The sequence below is a fragment of the Sinocyclocheilus grahami genome, unplaced genomic scaffold (assembly GCF_001515645.1).
Source record: "Sinocyclocheilus grahami isolate Dianchi unplaced genomic scaffold, SAMN03320097.WGS_v1.1 scaffold42.1, whole genome shotgun sequence".
Lineage (NCBI taxonomy): Eukaryota > Metazoa > Chordata > Actinopteri > Cypriniformes > Cyprinidae > Sinocyclocheilus > Sinocyclocheilus grahami.
In genome coordinates this window covers 534959-544583 of record NW_015505221.1, presented here as the reverse complement: position 1 = coordinate 544583, position 9625 = coordinate 534959, and the positions used below count along the sequence as shown (strand labels likewise).

General features: G+C 36.0%; 1 pseudogene; it reads right to left on the bottom strand.

Moving 5' to 3' along the window:
• LOC107582261 (NACHT, LRR and PYD domains-containing protein 3-like) overlaps positions 1–9304 on the bottom strand; it is a 21110-nt pseudogene extending 11806 nt beyond the window's left edge.
• Positions 9305–9625: the final 321 nt, after the last annotated feature.

Here is a 9625-nt window from a genome sequence, read left to right as displayed (position 1 = left end):
TGATATGAGAACAGATTTCAGATGAGTGCAACCTTCATTTGTGACGTCACAATTCCTCAACCTGCAGTGAAAATAAAACAAGTGATTATAAGTACTACAATGCTGTGCTGCTTTTATGTGTGATATTAATGTAATCAATATGTTAATTAATTGAAATGGGTTTAACTGAAAACATCATAATAGACACCAAACCACTGACAGCTACCTCAGTATCTCTAGTTTACAGTGAGGATGCAATAGTCCTTTAGAGATAAACTTGACACCTTTATCTTGCAAGGTATTTTCACTCAGGTTCAGCTCCATCACACATGAGGCTTCTGAGCTGAGAGTTTTGGCTAGAGGAACACCTTTCCTCTGTCAGTCCACACTCACTGAGTCTAAAAAATACAAATAAAATCTCAACAAAACCCTTATGTGCCTTGAGGAAAGGGGGAAAAACAGTTTCAAATTGTTATGCATAATGTTTTGATAATATGATCATTGTCATTATTACTTACTGAACAGATGTGGACGCTTCAATCACCGGAAGTAGTTTGAGGAGAATTTGCAGTATGTCCGCAGAATATTTCACTGAAGCATATTTCTTAAATTTAAACACACCCAAGTTCTCTGAAGTCAACAGAACAAATATTAGAGCTGACCACTGTAAGGAAGACAAGGCTGTTGTACGAGTTTTAGTGATTAAGTACCACAGCATTTGTTCTATTAGTGAGTGATCACCCAAATCATTGAGGCAGTGGAACAGATTGATGAATTTCTCAGGAGTGGGATGTTCCTCTATCTTCTTCTTGATGTATTTGGGTGTTTTATCTAAATTGTGGTACCTGCTTTCTGTCTGTGTCATTAGACCTTTTAAGAGAGTCTGATTTGACATTAGAGAGAAGCCTAGAAGGAAGCGAAGGAAAAGGTCTAAATGTCCAGTTTTACTGTTTACGGCCTCATCCACAGCTTTCTGATGCAGATCAAATATTGTACCCTGTTCGGTTTTTGTTTCATCGTTTGGTTCAGGAACACATTGATGTTGTTTTTTGTGAAAGAGTGATGCACATACAGAGCAGCTAGATGTTCTTGGATGGTTAGATGAACAAAACAGTAGACTTGCCTCTGATGCAAGTCCTCTCTACATGTGCACAATCCTGAGTACACTGATGCTTCAATCACATAAATGCCACACACTCTCAGGTCTTCTTCATAGAAGATCACATTGCCTTCCTTAAGCCACAGAAAAGCCAGTTTCCCTAGTTTAAGGATCATGTCTTCATCTGTCACGTTCTTCTCATAGTCCTTCTCATGTTTAATGTTGGTCTGAATGATCAGGAAGTGTGTACATTTGAGTGAGAGTCTTGGGAATCTCTCCGCTCTCTGCTTGACTCAACATCTTCTCTAGAACAGTGGCTGAGATCCAGCAGAACACTGGGATGTGGCACATGATGTAGAGGCTCCTTGATGACTTCAGGTGTGAGATGATTCTCTCAGCCAGACTCTCATCAGTGATTCTCTTCCTGAAGTATTCCTCCTTCTGAGGGTCATTGAAGCCTCGTACCTCTGTCACTCGATGGACACACTCAGAAGGAACGAGATCAGCTGCTGCTGGTCTGGAGGTGATCCAGATGAGAGCAGAGGGAAGCAGATTCCCCACAATGAGGTTTGTCAGCAGCACGTCTACTGAAGCAGATTCGGTCACATCACACAACCTCACGCTGTTCTGAAAATCCAGAGACAGACGACACTCATCCAAACCATCAAAGATGAAAATGATTTTACCTTCATTTTGAGAGATTTCAAGTTGTTTTGTGCCCATGAAAAGTTGTAGAAGATCTTGAAGACTGAATGTTTGGTCCTTCAGCAAATTGAGCTCTCTGAAAGGAAGTGGAAATATGAGGTGGACATCCTGATTTGCTTTTTCTTCAGCCCAGTCCAGAATGAACTTCTGCACAGAGACTGTTTTTCCAATGCCAGCGACTCCTTTTGTCAGCACAGTTCTGATGGGTTGGTCTTGTCCAGGTAACGGTTTGAAGATGTCATTGGAGTTGATTGGTGTATCTTCTGTTTCTTCTCTCTTGGGAGACATATCAATCTCTCCATTTTCACCTTCTGTGATGCAAAGCTCTGTGTAGATCTCATTTAAGAGGATTGAGTTTCCCTGCTTTGCCATTCCCTCATGCAGAATTTGAAACTTCTTCCTCAGCTTTGTTTTGAGTTTAGTGCTGTTCAATTAATTACAAATAACAAACGTGAATTAGTACACTGAAAAACACTAAAAGGTGGAATAGGTTCTATAATTATAGCCCTACCTGTGGTCAGAAGTGCTGCCAGCTTTAATTTTAGCACACAGAACATACTTCAATGTGTCACTCTTCTTGGACACATAACTGGACTCTAGTGAGTCTGGTCTTTTCGTCTATAACAGAGAACAGATGTAGCCCACTTAATAAACAACATTTCAGGATTTAGTTGAATAAAACTAATTTTTTTCTTAATGTTCATTTGGTGCTGTGTGGTGCATTTGCTCTAATCAGTCTTTAGAATTTCACTATATTTGGAGTTTATAGAGACTGAAAGAAATTATTAAAGGGGACATATCATACTTTTAAGTATAAGGGCTTTTAGGCATAGTCAATTAGTTTTAAACTTAAAGGCCAGCTAGCTAATAAGCTTTTCAAAGCTTTCAACAAAGGACGAACTCTAAACCCCAAATCACTTATTACCAACAGACAGTTGCATGGGGTAGAAAATTTAAGGGGGTCTGAATACTTTCCGTACCCACTGTATATTCATTCAAATGTATGGCAGTGATATATCCTATATGGGTAGCAATTCATTATTCATGGTGATCCTTCACAAGAGATGCAAATAGAAAAACGACAGCTTTACAAACTAATTTGAAGAATGGATTTCAACCGGCGGTCACAGACAGAGAAAAGTAGAGGATGAAGAATTGCCATCAATGGAAGGGGGGAAAAATAGTCATGAATAATTAAATAACACATTTTTAAAAAAAGTATAAACAATTATTCCCATTACTGATTATTGCATTACCACCTGTTTGTAAATTTACCTGTGTTGAGAAGTGCGGTTATCTTTAAATTCAACAAATGGCAGATCCTTTCATGCGTCACTGCTCATGGACACACAGCTGGGCTCAGGTGAGTCAAATCTCTTCTGACTGTAACAGGGAATAGATTATACTTCATTGAGCGATCCATATTTCTTTGTTTAATATTGGTGTAGTGATAGGAGTGCAGGTGTATTATTCAGGTTATAGGAGTGATAGGAGGGTATTATTTAGGTTATTTCAAATAATATTCAAGCGTTACTAATAAGATTTTTTTAATGACACACAACAATAAATACCTCTGTTGAGAATCGCTGTCACATTTAAATTCAGCAAATGGCAGATCTTTTGACGTGTCACTGCTCATGGACACACAGCTGGGCTCTGGTGAGTCTGACCTCTTCTGCCTGTAAACAGAGTGAACATTATATAATAAAAAAACGAATAAATGAATATAATTAAATCTAAATTGCATTGTAAAATTTATTCACAGTCAAACAGTGACACTTCTTGTCACCCCTAAACTGAATTGCTACAGAGTGTTTAAGTGTATTTACACCTTAATAGTTAACAGTATGTTAGTCTGTCGGGCTTCAAACCAGTTGGACTAGTTTCTTAGTCATTTTTTTTCTTTGTTCACCTGAGAGCAGGAGAAACTCCACCTTCACCGTGCAGTGGCGGATCCATTGGCTGTTTACTCTTCAACAAAACCCTCCTGGGCTGTGGTAAATCTCATCCACTGTATTACTGAGTTAAAGAAAAATGACAATCACATCAGCTCCTGTGGATCATGTCAAGAAAGAATACAATTTTATTGTGAAAATGTTTTGTGTGTGTGTATGTGGATTCTAAAAAAATGATGAACTGCTTGTATAACTTTAGTAAAGTCAGGAAAGTCACAAAAATCAAAAGCACAGCAATAGCTCCTTTAGCTCCTCTGTGTTGAGCAGGTTTGATAAACACCTTGTAATACTTGTTACCTGTTTTTGCACTTTTTAAATTATTAAAATTTACAATGTATTGGTCTTATCTCCCTCTCAACAATCCTTATCAAATACAGGCTACATTTATACAAGTTGCCATGCTAGTGACTGAGGTGTTTCTTTGTGTGGCCAAGGATGTATCAGATAATAATATTTACTGAATTTTAGGTATCTAAATTATCAAACATACTTAAATCAACATAAGTTGTATGTAAATGTAAATATATTGTACTATGAAGTTTACTTAGTTTCCACAGAGCTTCATGCTACGTCTGCCAGTGTACAGCGAGTAAAAATGAAAGCATGTGGCCTCTATAAGGGACTTTCTACCTACATACTTTAAATCTCGCTTTTCTTGAAATGTAGCTTTGCTGATGTAAAGCAGTGTAAAATTAATCTATTGCATCTACATGAGATGTTGTACACATTTACATACATATCAAAAATACTGAAAGCTTGAAAATTGGGCTTTCTTTTATGCATAAATATAAAAAATGCTTTTCAAAAAAAAAACAAAAAAAACAATACTAGTCTGTCAACTTCATAATGGGGTTATTTATATGTATTTAAAAAAAGACTTGCATAGAAACTGTAGATACGCAAGATGACCTTGCTGCCCTCATATCTTGATTGGAAATATTCAGTTTGTATTTTGTTCAATACACATTAAGCCTTCAGCTGAATCACAAATGAAGACTCGGCTTTGTGTCATGGCCACAATAGCACCTTGTTTGCATTCTCAATAATTCATCTGTCATCAAATATTCCTTAATCAACTACTATAACACCATTTAGATAACCTTTTGTTAATGTTAATGTTAAAACACAAGATAATTTATTAAACAACAAATATGTAAACATTAACATACAAAATTATAAAAACATTGTTTGCCCAGCATAAATGAATTAATTCTACAAAATGACAACATATAAAACAAGTGACAACCTGATATATATTAAAATAAATTAATTACCTTGAGAACCTTTGTTAAAATCAACCTTTATTATATAATTGACTTTTGTCTAAATGTATTGTTCACTTGTATAAGAAACCTACAACAAAAAATATGACATTATAACTTTCATTTAGAGGACAACAAAATTGTTAAAACACAAAAAAATACAAACAAACAAAAAACAAACAACAACAGTGAAACCAAATTAGGTAACTATCAATACATTAAGTAAAAAAAAAAATGTATATATTGAAGAGCATGTACATTAATTGATATATGCATATGTAAATTGTGCCAACTGAAAATTATTACATTTAATCTGCATTGCTGGAGGAGCTCAATTCTATCATCTCCGTTTTGTCTCTCTTTCTATGAACGTGAAAATTTAAAAAAGGTTACTCCATAATGGATTGTTCCAAGTAAATGAATAAATGCTAAAAAGTTCAATGCTGATTCACAAGGGAGATACAAATAAGCATTAATTACTTTTTAAATGTGCAGCAGGATAATTGCTGCTCCTTGAAATCTGTACTCTCTGAGAAGGATTTAGATCTCCAAGTTGATAAACTGAAAGAAAAGGAAATACAAACAAGAGATTAGATCACTACAATATATAATAAATACTGAGTGTAAAAGTCAACAGATCTGCAGCAAACTACATACATTTCAGTCCGTTTCTTTCACTAAAAAGCACATTGGTTGTATGGACTTGTAGGGTACTTTTTAATGCTTTTTGTATTTTGAAAGTACGTATCATCCACTTTAATCTAGAAAAAGAACAACTACAACATTCTTTAAAATATCTCCTTTTGTGATAGGGGGTAGAAACGTTTTTCAATAACGTAATGGTCAGTAAAAGATAAAAAATTAATTTTGGGTGAGTTATCATTAAACTCACTTGATTTTTTTTCAGCTTATTATCTGGATGAGCCTGTTCCATTGCTGACTTTCCTATTTCATTCCCAGACAGATGCAGCTTACTCAATTGTGAGTGGTTTGATGTCAGAGCAAAAATCAGAGCATCGCAACCTTAATCTGTGACACCACAGTCATTCATCCAGCAGAAGGAATAAAGACACATCCTCACTGTTCAGGATTCTCAGACACATTTGTGATGTCGGAGTTTGACTTGCAGAATAATTCAAGTGCTGTGACTCTACCCCAGTGTTTCTAGTTTACAGTGAGGACTCTCCAGTGCAGTAGACAACAGCTCCAGCCCTCAGTCTCCTATGACATTCTTAAACTGCACAACCTTCATCTGAGATAATTACCTAGACTGCAGAATGAGAAATTACACTTTCATTTAAGACAGAGCTTATTTCAGCATTTCTTTTTGTTTTATGCAATATTTTAAGTCTTATTTGGATGATTTCAACTAGTATGTTTATGTAATATAGGCACATTTAATTATTTAATCTGCATTTTATTCCTCTTTAATTATAATAATACATTTCATTTATAAGCACCTTTTTCAGCACTCAAGGACACCGCAGAATAAATTTACGAACAAGACAATAAAAAGCAAACAAGAAATATCATGTACAAAATACTAAAACAGAATAAAGTGGGACTGGACAAATACAGTTTAGGTGAGGTATGCAATCTTAAACAAGTGAGACTTAAAGGGTTAGTTCACCCAAAAATGAAAATTAGGCTGCGTTTTACTCACCCCCTCCGAATCCAGTCGGGGTTATATAAAAAATTGTCTTTGATCTTTCAAGCTGTTTAATGCCACTCAGCGGGTGTTGCATTGCTTCCGTCCAAAAGAACTTCGGAAAAAAAAAAAAAAATCGCCCATCGAAAAAAAAAAAGTGTCTCATACGGCTCTGGGGGGTGAACAAAGGCCTTCTGCAGCGAATCTATGTATTTTTGTAAGAAAAATATCCATATTTAAAACGTAATAATCACTTGAATCTAGCTTGCGCTCACTGTTGTAAACAGAAGCAGTTCCGGTGGGAACGACGTATAACACTCATTGCCTTCTCTAGTGCATCTCAACCAGGTCTCGTCCCATTCGTTGATATTTGTGATATCACAAATCCTGGAAAATATGCGTTGTAAATCCAAATGAGTCGTTCGTTGTAGTTTTTGAAAAGTGATTTCTGTTAAATAATATATCTCCTTTTGAAGTGGACTCTGAACTTTGTAACTTTGCAGATCTTTTTTTTATGCTCAAACAGTAACATTACAGACCAACTAAAGTTGAAAAAGTGAAAAAGCATAATAGGACCCCTTTAAGAAAAATATTGCCCAGAGGAAAAAGGTGAATGATGAAAAGAAGGTGTCCCAGGACAAGGCCCTGAGGCACACCAGTGTTAACAGGGGAAGGTTAGGAACTAAAAGATTGTAACTGGACGAACTGAGTGCACCCTGAAGATAAGATTTAAACCAATCTAAAAGGAGTGTGAGTGATGCCAATATAGATGAGTCTATTGAGAAGGATAGTGTGAGAAATGGTTCGTACAGGTTGTTACAAGTTAAATGAAAGTGAAGCAGAGTAGCAACGATTTTTTCAAGAATTTTGGAAAGGAAGGGTAGATTAGAGATGGGACGGAGATTATTGAAATTGTTAGGACAAAGAGTCCTAACAAAGAGTTACAAAAGGCTGATGAGTACAGATGAGGGGGTAGGGAACATGGGAGTCTAGATATATTAACAACATGGGGGTCTAGAGATATTATTAAAAAGTGAGAACAATGTCTTAGAGTTACCTTCATTAGAACAGATCACACCAGATTAATAACTGAAGGGTTAGTCACTGAATTTTAGTTTTAATTTATTTTACTCTTAAAAGGTAATTTCCAGCACTTTTCATGATAGCTTTTAAAATTAAGGCCAGGGGCCTCATGTATAAAACTTTCCATAGATTTCATCCTAAAAGTGTACGTACACACAAGCTAGATTTGGTACTCCAGAACCTGCACAAAAATCATTTTTTAAATCCCTGTCAGCGGAAGATTTGGCGTACATGCATCTCCTCCCCAAAAATCACCATATATGGAGCTTACAAAGCCTAGTTTTACGATGCATAACCTCATCTGCATGTAATTTCCATGCATAATTTCCATTTTTAACATGGTTAAGGGTACAATATGTTAGGAAAATTGGAGGACTATAAATGAGTTTTGAGACATCACTATTCTAATCTATGCAATTTGCCTAGGAGGTAAACATTTTGTTTATAGCCTATATTTTTATGGAAAAAGATAGGCCTTATTTTTTTTTCAGTGTAAATGGCTGTTTGACTCATCGCGTCAATAAAACATTTAGAAAAGAGTTTCCTTCAAATTCTATCTTTTAAATATGGGGCGTCGTCACAATATTTGGAAGAGCACGAAAGGGGTTATCATTAGGCTGCTGTCTGTGCGCGACACCTGTGAACAGAGGTTACACTCATCGAACCTTTTCAAACCAGCCAATGGACTGTTTGATCAACGAGCGCATCCTTATGTCTGTCTTTACCACTTGTTCCAAAGCCATCAGACAAAGTCAAGTTCACATCAATGATCGTGCAAAAGTATTTTCTCAGAACATGAGTTTTGCCATTTAGAACAATTTAAAGTGGAATTGTCATACACCAAGCAATCCTCACTGTGATTAAAACATTTAACACAGGAGAACCATTTGAAAGCAGCACATGCACTGCAAATATTCGTTTAAATTAATATAGAAATGGTTTAATTTCTGGATAATTTCATTAAATTTCAGTGCTTAACTTCATTATTCATAGTGTCATATTTAATCTAAATGTGTATGTCAAATGTAAAACAGACTTTAAAATCATTGTTTGCGTCCTTATTTCGCTCACTCCAGTAAAAGAGTGCGTAGGCATGGTCTAGACTCTAGAGCAGGGTTCCTCATATCTTGCCCTGGAGGTCCAATGCGCTGCAGAGTTTAGCTTCAAACTCAGCTACCTGTGATTTTCTAATGATCCTGAAGACATTGATTAGCATGCTCAGGTGTGTTTGATTAGGGTTAGAGCTAAACTCTGCAGGAAAGTGGATGTCGTGGGCCAGATTTGAGGATCCCTGCTCTAGAGTGTCCATACCGTGTGCACATATTTATGCCAAATTAATTTTTTTTATAAATCCCGATATGTGCACAGAAATTTGCGTTGCAACGTTTATACATATCAGGCCCCAGATGATTTGGCCAGAAATATGACAACATTTTTTCCATATATCAATATGTAGTCACGGTATTCATTAAATAAAATCAGCTGAATAAAGGAGAACATGTCTTTGAGTTTGTATAGACAATGTATGGAGCAGAGATGCCCAAACCAAGGCCTGTGCACCAAAGTTGCCCATGAGCAAATGAGCATAGGTTCAGTTTAAAATTTGTTTTAGCACTTCTTTCACTCATTGAAATTTAGAGAGACTATAAGAACTGAATTAGATTTTAAGAGGGGGCGAAGAGAAAAAAGAAAAAAAAAAAAAGAATTAATTCTGATATGAAACATCTACTTTTGGCCCTCTGCCCTGAATCAAAGTCCCTGTAGTCTTCGTCTGAATCCAGTTTGATTTTTAGATCTTCATAGTGAAAAGTTTGGGCACCTTTAGTATATACACTGGATCTTACTCGGAAATGCATCCATGCATGTTCATCAGAAATCTTTACATACTCTTGAA